This window comes from Podarcis filfolensis (assembly GCF_964270895.1).
Source record: "Podarcis filfolensis genome assembly, chromosome: 8".
Classification (NCBI taxonomy): Eukaryota; Metazoa; Chordata; class Lepidosauria; order Squamata; family Lacertidae; genus Podarcis; species Podarcis filfolensis.
This window is the reverse complement of record NC_139611.1, coordinates 55,645,757-55,654,852: the sequence shown is the minus strand read 5'-3', so window position 1 is coordinate 55,654,852 and position 9,096 is coordinate 55,645,757. Positions and strand designations below refer to the sequence as shown.

The 9,096-nt window shown below is 46.9% G+C and overlaps 1 long non-coding RNA gene across 1 annotated transcript; it reads right to left on the bottom strand.

The window, feature by feature from the left end:
• Positions 1–5,496: 5,496 nt before the first annotated feature.
• On the bottom strand, positions 5,497–9,067 carry LOC310767910. Its single transcript, XR_014551121.1, has 2 exons — positions 8,718–9,067; positions 5,497–5,629 (listed from the first exon to the last, which is right to left on the bottom strand). It is a non-coding gene; the product is annotated as an uncharacterized lncRNA (long non-coding RNA).
• Positions 9,068–9,096: the final 29 nt, after the last annotated feature.

Genomic DNA, 9,096 nt, shown 5'->3' with positions numbered 1-9,096 from the left:
CTGGATTTCTCAGCCAGCTTAGTTACAGGCTGCATTTCCACAGAAGTCTAAACTCAGCCATACAATAAGTACAATGCATAATTGAAATCCTAATATGCTATAGCACTAATGTTCAACAATTAACAATACGTTTAAAACATAAGAAATGAAATTAAGGGTGAATAAAGCTTCCCCAAAGGCCAGTTAAGACCCCAATGTAATTCTCAGGCAAAATACATTTGTAACTAGCAACCCCCTTCTCACTTGACCTGGACCCCAAAGGCGGGGAACCCATCACAGTTCTTCCTAGCTACCTGTTCCCTTGCAGAGGCCCTGAGGAAAGGATATGTGTGAAAGCAGCCACTTCCCTCCCTACCCCATGGGAAACACACAAGTCTCCCCTCCCCTTATTGGAACCTGCTTTGCAGTAACCATTTGCATGGGGGGGGGGAATATGTACACAAATAAATAAATTAACGAGTGAGGTGCCTCTCTGGGGCAATGACCCCCCTGCCCCAACACAACCCACATTGGTGTGAGGAGAGCTCACCTGCCAGAAGGCGTCTGTTGGGCCTGGTTATTTGGGCAATGTCAAGTCTCAGATGGCCCCACAAATGCCCACCTGTGATTTCCTCCCAAACTTGTGCTTTCGTTTTCCTTCTGAAGCAGGAGACAGTTGTGCAGTACAGTGAATAATTACAAAGGCCTCTAATTGCTTAACTGGGGTGTTAATTGTCTGCACAGCAACCCTCCATCTCACGAGCTCTTCCCTGCTTAGCACCTGAGGACTTGCAATGAGTGGGCCACTCTTCCCCATTCCTGCAGGTGAAACTGAAAGGCAGGGAGGGGATTTTGGACATCCAACATGTACATATCCTTCAGCCTTCCTCAGATGAAAATTGGGGCATTTCTCACCCCCTCACAACTGACCCTCCTCGACCTCTCATTTTTGTCCCCCACAGGAGAGCATTTCCTATCTGAAGAAGGGAGAGTGTCATCATCACTTCACCAATGGGACCCAGCACACACACCCTCCACTGTCCTGAGAAAACCTCTGAATCCTGATCTTACTTTGTTTTATTATTTGGTAGATTCACAAAAGGAAAAACACACACCAATAAACAAATTTTAGAAAGGGGCAAGATTAGACCCGGATGCACAAAGCACTTAAAAATAAATAAATCAAGACTCCTTGCACTCTGATTCACTTCTTCTTTCTTCCCACCCAGGGCAGCCCTGCTCTCTGCCTGCACCTCAGAGCTGATGTGTCATAGGAGACTGGGTCTCGGTGGTGGTGGCAGCCTCTCCTCCTCCTCACCTGCTCTCCAGCACCACTTAAGTGTCCTTGTCAGCCTCCCAAAAGAATGAACTAGGTTGCAAGACATACTACCACTGTAAGTGATGGTGTCCTCTAGGCTAATGGATGTGCCTTTCCTCAACCCCATCACCTAACTGCTAGGTAGGAGAACAATAGTCAGTGTGGTGTGTCTGAACTGGAAGCAAGCTGGAAGTTGGAGGCACAGAGCCATGCTTGATCTGTGCTGGATCCAAAGCTGTGATTAATGGAGACACAAGATCTGCTGGGGTGTCAATGCTGTCAGCCACCCCCCATCTTCTTCTCAGGTTGTGTATATCTTTGCATATACGTACCCTAAAGACACCGCATTCTCCACTGACTTTCATTCCAAGGAAACCGAACCAGGGTAGGTGTGTGGTACCCCTGAAGTCTCACACAGCTGGAGAGTGGGGTAGAATGTAACAATATCTACCCCAGAATGGGTCCATGGAACCCTTCATCTTTTTTTTTTTTTAATAGCAGTAGGGGGCAATTTCTTCCTTATTGATTGCTTTTTGTAATCAAGTCTAACAAATGGAACTTCTCTTCAGTGATTTTTCCAGCTAACCTGATAGAAAGCTAACCTTGTTATATTTATTGACAGAACATTGAAATAAATATTATAGGTCTAGAGGGAATGTTTCATCTCATTGATTTTTTTTTAAAGAAACAAATGGAGCGCCTTCCTCTTGGCATTTTATGCTAAGAATCATCTGAAAAACTGCTTGGCTTGATCAAATGCAAGACCCCAAACATCTCCTGCCAACTCCCCAAGGGATCTGGCAGTGACCAACCAATCCACCCCCAACTTCAGTAGTTTCTAGGATTCTTTCCTTTTATCTTTCCAGGACACTGAAAGGAGAGGGGTCTTGGCTTGTTTGACCGTGGTGGGGGGGGCAGGGAAGAATGAGGGCTGAAGCCTTTGCTGGCTACATGTGAGAGGTTTCCACCTTCCAGGTGGAGGAGCAGGAGAGCATTTTGCCAATCTTTCTGGTGTTCCTGGCTCCACAACATCCTCTGAGCCTTTCCTGCTAGGGAGGGCAAATGAGGAGAGTAGAGTTTTGAGGAATGGCATGGAAAGATCTCGGGAAGAATGCAGGCCGAGAGCCTCATCTAGGTAAATGGCCAGTAGGTGGGAGATGCACAAGCTCAATTCCCTGATTCAGCAACACCAACAAAAGGCATCTCTGCTTCCCTCTCGTCAGAAACTTATTGTCTCAGAGCACAGAGAAGCCCCGGGTGATTTTCCCAGCCTGGATGTCCACCTTGGTTTCGCACAGCAAGGACAAGCTGGAGCTGCTTCTCCTCCTCCTCCTTGGTTGAGGGTGACTTTCCCCTGCTTGCTGTCTCTGGCTGCAGTCTGGCCTAATTGGCAGGGCATCACCCGGCTAATCAGCCCTTGACAAGAGGGTGCCTGGTGCTTGAACGCTGTGCTGCTGCAGTGCCCTGAAGATGGGAACTTGCTGGATAGAGGGGCTGACAAGCTACAACAAAAACAGAGGGGGGAGGGGAGAGGAGGAGGAGGAGGAGGAGGAGAGAAATCCATTTTTAAAGATAACCTGGAGGCAAATATAATATTTATACTTGCAGCTCCCTCATAAACCCCCAAACATGTCTAATGAGGTGCAATTGCAAAATGGCTGAGTCCTGTGCGGTGGCCTCCTAGGCAGTCAACACGGATCTTGAATTTTCAACTATCCAAGTGCTGCAGGCTAAACTCCTCGGATGCGCCTGGGAAGCGTGGCAGGCGGCCCTCCCTCCCAGTGGGATTCAGCCACAGAAATGCCAGTCCAGGGGAAATGAGGAGGAGGTTGACACAAAGAATTGCTTGGGCAATTAGTGGGCTCATGGCCTCCTTGCTCTTCGGTGTATCATGTGGGTCATAAGAACATGAGAAGAAGAGCACAGCTGCTGGGTCAGGCCAACGGCCCATCTAGTCCAGCACGTTGTCCTCACAGGGGCCAACCAGATGCCTGTGGGAAACCCTCAAGTAGGGCCATAGCAGAAGAGCAACAGTCTTTTCCTGTGGTTTCCAGCAACTGGTCTTCAGAATCATGACTGCCTCTAACAGCGGTGGCAGAGCATAGCCATTGTGGCTAGTAGCCATGGATAGCTTCATCCTCCTCCGCGAATCTTTCCAAGCCTCCTTTAAAGCCACCCAGGTTTCAAAGGACAGCGGAAAGTTGCCTGCAACCTGCTGACAGAGCTGTGTGTGAGATGCACAATTCCCCACTGAAATCTGATCCTCACCAGGGGAGTGTCCCGTGTAGGACCGCAGGGGTGGAGACGTGGAATGAAAGTGCCAATCAAGTTCCAGGGGCGGTTCTCAGTGCCTTGATGAGAGAGCCTTTATTGTTGTCAGTCACTAGAAATCTTCACCTCTATTTGGAATGCAAAGATCAAAATACAAATTGGCCGCAGAACCCCCCCTCTCCCCCGGCTGCAATCTGGGGATATAGCCAGTATATGACATTCCAAAGTTGTAAGGCCATTTACACCCACTATTCATTTCAAATAGTATTCATATGACACTTTCGTAAAACAAGATGGCAGTCTGCAAAGGAAATTGAACAATATTAAATAATTAAAAGTTGAATCCCCCTCCCCATGCACATGGAAATGCTAATATGGACCCTTTCTTAGAGGAGGGAGGGAGGGGGCATTCAGATGAGCCAGGGCTGACCTCTCCAGATATCGGATCCAGCAGGCAGAGTCCTTTTGCTAGTCTGAAACGGATTCTCCTCCCCACTCCCCAGCCTACCAGGGGTGGAAACGCCCAAGTCCCAGGACCACCTTTGCCTCCAGCCCCTGCAGGTGGTACCGGTGGGAGAGGCGTCGGTGCTGCCCCACCGGCTCACTGCAGCAAATATTAATAAAGCTGTGCTATGAATAATTAACTGTCATTTAAATATTCATATGTTGTTGGGGCAAGGCCTTTTTACCAGGCATTTGAGGATATATTAGTGAAACATGATGTATTTCACCAAGGTTGATGTTATCCTAAAAGAGCTCCCCTCCTGTACGGAGCAGTGAGAAGGGAGAGGGACTGGCCAGTTGACAGGTTGCAAATATATAACTCTAATATCCCCCTGCAATTTCATAAACGGCTGCTGCATATGAGCAAACCTAGAACAATATTGGAAGCATTAATTTCATTCGGCTAATGCTTATTTATATTTCATACATTGAAGCCTTGCTTAAAAGGAGCCCCTTTGGAAGGCGGGGGGGGGGGAGGGTGGCTGGGCAGCTCAAGGGCCTGTGCTCCTCCTCCCCACCTTGAAGACAATGGATGCTGCAGGGCTTTGCACCCACAGAATCATACAACTGTAGAGTTGGAAGGGACCCCAAAGGTCATGTAACGCTCCACGTCAGAGAGTTAGCAGCATTCTGCAAGGGATCCTCTACAACCACCAGCAAATTGCAGGCCACTTCTGTAGTCCACATGCAGGCTCTGGGATTTCCACAGGTGATTTTGTTTTAATTTAATTTATTTAGATGCTGTTTTCCCACAGGAAACCATGTCCCGAGGGGCTCCCCATAAGCACCCGGTAATTATAAGAACACCAGCAGCCTCGCATTTGGCACAGCTCAGGAATTCTAAGGACACCCCCCATTTTTATTTTTATTTTTTAAAATCGGGGTCTTGAAAAGTTCATCCCTCCATCGCAATTCAAAATGGAATCCAGCTGTATGGAAAGACAGGCAAAAACCTGCTCCTTGATCTCAGGAACCACCATGCAAAATCTGGTTACAATAGCATGTGAGGTGTGCAAATGGTCAGAAAAGCTTTCCAAAATGTAGATGCAATGTATTTTTTTTCTTCTTATTATTTTTAAGCAATCAACTTTATTTAATCAATAAAAACCCAGCAATTCCAGGAGTCGAATATCAAAGTATTTTTCGCATCGTATGTTCAGGATCCATCAAGATAAACCAAATTTCCTTCATCGGTGCAGGTTGAGAATTTGTACCTAAAGTGTAAGAAATGAAGTCCCACCGTATAACGAAAAAATAAAAAAATAAAAAACGCCAGGTCTCCTAGTTCATTGAAGACCTTTAAATGGTGGGTCGTGTTCTTCAAAATTGCCAGTGTCCACACAAACACCACATTTCTCAACATTCCCCTTCGCTTTGGAGGTGTCTTTGGAGTTTTGGCCTGAGCACTCTCAGCATATGGTGAGTTTAGTAGTATTTTGTATGTTGCAAATGTCATGGAATGTCTGTTTTCATCTTGTTTTAAAACTGCATTATGGCTTATTTGTTGGTGCATATTTTTGTAAACCACTTTGTGAAGTCTTCTGTTCGAAAAGCAGTCTATTAAAAAAGCAAAAGCAAAAAGATGTATAAATTATATTCAAACAGGTGATAACCATTGTTAGACATACTCATTGTAGACTCATTGAAATGAACTTGCCCACATCTTAAAGGCGACAGTCTTCCTGATAGCAAACAGGTGTAGTTGTGGCAGCAGATTACTTTGGAATAAATGTTCCTGGAGAGCAGGGAGCACATTTCTGAGTTCAGATGTTGTGCGCATTTGCAATGCTTCGCTACTCTCCCTCCTAAAATACTAATGATTTAAGGAATTTCAAAATTCAGCACACATAGTGAAATCTGCCCTAAGCAAATTGCAGGATCCGGGTCCCAAGCAAGTCGGACTGTTCTGTTGTCCCAGCCAATTAAGAATAATTGGCAGACAAGTGCCGAGTGCGGATTTCGTGCATGGATGCAGCTGGGATAAGCACTTTCCCTGTTAAACAGCCAGCTAGCCAAGAGGTACAAGATCTGGGATGCTTAAAGGGTGCCAGTGGGTCCTCCCTCTCACCTGACTGCATCAGAATTATGGAAATCAAAATCTGAAGGAGAACCACATCAGGTAAATGCAAACTCTAAAGATGTGCTGATGAGGGGGGGGGGGAACCAAACACCCTTGGTAGCTCTCTTGGGGGGTGGCCTCAGTCAGGACTGAAGGGCTCACTCAGCTGCCTGCATCCCCTTGCCAGAAAGCCCGTCCATCTGTCCACTCACCCACCCTTCCTGCTTGTGGAAAGGAACTGGGCTGAGCCTCACCAGGAGCAGAACGCTGGGCTGTGACTGAGTCCCACATTTCCCCTCTTCTGCAGGCAGCCTCAGATCCAAACTTGGTACTTTAAAACATGCAAAACTCACCAATGAGCCAGCTGCCGTCTATGTACAAGCACCAGTGGGATGTGAAATTGCTGCATCACTGTGGATTCTAAATGACAATAAACCTTCCACCTCTTATAAATTAAGAAGGCTTTCAAAAAAATGATATTTGCCGCTGCAACTTTTTATGGCTGTTTGGTAACTTTAATCATTTTGCAAAATGCAATTCCTGGCCATAAATCCTCAGCCAAGTACAGATTTAAGGAGATCTAGAGGACTGCAGTGGGCTGAGAGGTAGGTTTTAATCTGACAAGGCCAAAAAGTCGATTAGATTTATACCAATGCAGCAGCTATGCTGTAATTGCAATAGGGCAGGCTGAACCAAAATTTGGGACATCAGGAAGGGAAATTGCAAGCTGGAGAAGGGGGCAGGGGAGCATTATTTAACCTGATCTAGGCAATTTATGGGGAGCAGCCTCCATCAAAAGACCCAGGACTTACTTGAAACACAGGGTCTTTCATGCTTAGGAGACTGGGAGCCAGCAACAAGGGTGGTCCAACCCGTTTCGCCGCCCGAGGCAAAATGGGAAGGTGACCCCCTGCTGCTTCCCCCTGCCCTCCACCCCCACATTGAAGCCTTGCTTATCAGGGTCACACAGTGATCATGGGATCTCAAGAAGCTTTTTCTTATCCTTTCTTCTCCAGTGGTGGCGGCAGGGGCAGGTGGGTTGCCTACAGGGGCACTGTCCCATGGGATTCTCTCGCCCAAGGCAGCTGCCTCAGTCTGCCTCATGGGCAGGCTGGCCCTGGCAGGCAAAACTGCAGTCTGAACTTTTGTGCATGAGGCTAAATCTCAAGCCATTCCCACCCACTGCCCAGGGCTGGATGAACCATTGGTCACCTTCTGCTTAAGCCCTGGTGGAGGGCCTGCAGTTTCCCAGCTCAGCCACAAAGGGGGGACATTGGGCCAGTCAGTCTCTCTTAGGGCCCCTCCAGACAACCTGCTAATTGATCTATCATCCTGATTTGCTGGCAGCAGGCTGACAAAGAGGTGAGATTATAGCTATTTGCCTTGATAGGTTTGTGGGAGCAGGGGGAGCCTTTGTTCTGCATCCATCCCCAGCTTGCTTGCAAGGAACTTAAACATCATGCCATTAATCACCAGTTCATCCCACACAACTGAATGCCTTTCCCCATTGCTTTCCAAACAGCAGAAAGCCTGATTCTTTTTCATAGAGTCATAGTTGGAAGGAACCCCAAGGGTCAAATAGCCCAACCCCTTGCAATGCAGGAATCACAGCTCAAGAATCTCTGGCAGATGGCCACCCAACCTCTGCTTCAAAACTTCCAATGAAGGAAAGTCCAGCACCTTCTGAGGTTGTCTATTCCGTTGTCAGCAGCTCTTATTTTCAATGTGGATTTGTTGTGCTGGTGCAAGTGGATCGCTCCCACAAAATAATTACACCCAGAGGGGGCAGGAGACGCTTAGCCCTGTTTTAGCACCACTGGGTTGTCATTGTGAAAATAGGGGTAAGGAAGGGAAAGCCGTGTGTGTGTGTGTGTGTGTGTGTGTGTGTGTGTGTATATACGTGTGCACATGTCACCTTGAAACCCTTGGAGGAATGTAATGTCAGGCCATTTATGGAGAAATGAGAGAGAGGCTCAATAAGGCATTTTAAAGGCAGCTGGGTGGCTTGTGAGGCCAAACTGAGAGCCAGCATGGTGCAATGTCAGGCCAGGACCTGGGAGAGACCAGGGTTCAAATCCACACTTGGCCAGTATGCTCACTGGGTGACCTTGGATCTGTCATTGCCTCTCAGCCTAACCTACCTCATAGGGTCATTGTGGGGATTAAATGAGTAGGGGGAGAACCATTGAGGTCCTTGGAGAAAGAAAGGTGGGGTAGAAATGCAATAATTAAAACAACCAACTGGATAGCTCAGGTGGTTAGAGCATGGTGCCACTAACACCAAGGCTGCAGGTTTGATTCTCTTATGGGACAGCTTCATATTCCTGCACTGCAGGGGGTTGGACTAGATGATCCTCAGTACTTTCTATTTCCACATGGGTTTGTGTGTGTGTTTTATTTTAAAAAGTCCTCATGAAAATTCACCAGCATTTTAGTGTGAACTTCTCCTAAGATTCGCAGTTTTGTATGCCATTGTGCCTAGTATACACACGTCTTACAAAGTGATTTCCCCTCATACAATGTATTTTTGGAAGTTATTTTCATGCATCTGTGCCTTTTTAACACACGTTTTATCCTACTATGTACCTTTCCATAAACATTCCCTGGCTGGAGAAACTACATTTGCAAAATTCAGAGAAGAGAGAATTTCAAAGAACAGCTGTGTTGCTGTCCACATATTTACTGAGAAGGTGGGAATTAGGTGTCGGAACTCTACTCCACTGGTCGAGTCTTTGGAATCTCCTCCGATGGTGATTAATGACCTAAGCCTTTGATGAGGCTCCAGGCACGTTCCCATTTCGCAGAGTATCCAAACAGCAGCAGAAGAGCGAGAAATATGAGCTACCTCACTACGTTTTATTTCTAACTACGCAGGACAGAAAAGAATATGCATCAACTCTCTGTGAAAGACAGAGAAGCAACTGGAACAAAGAAACAGGAAGCCAGTAACATCAACATCCGTCTC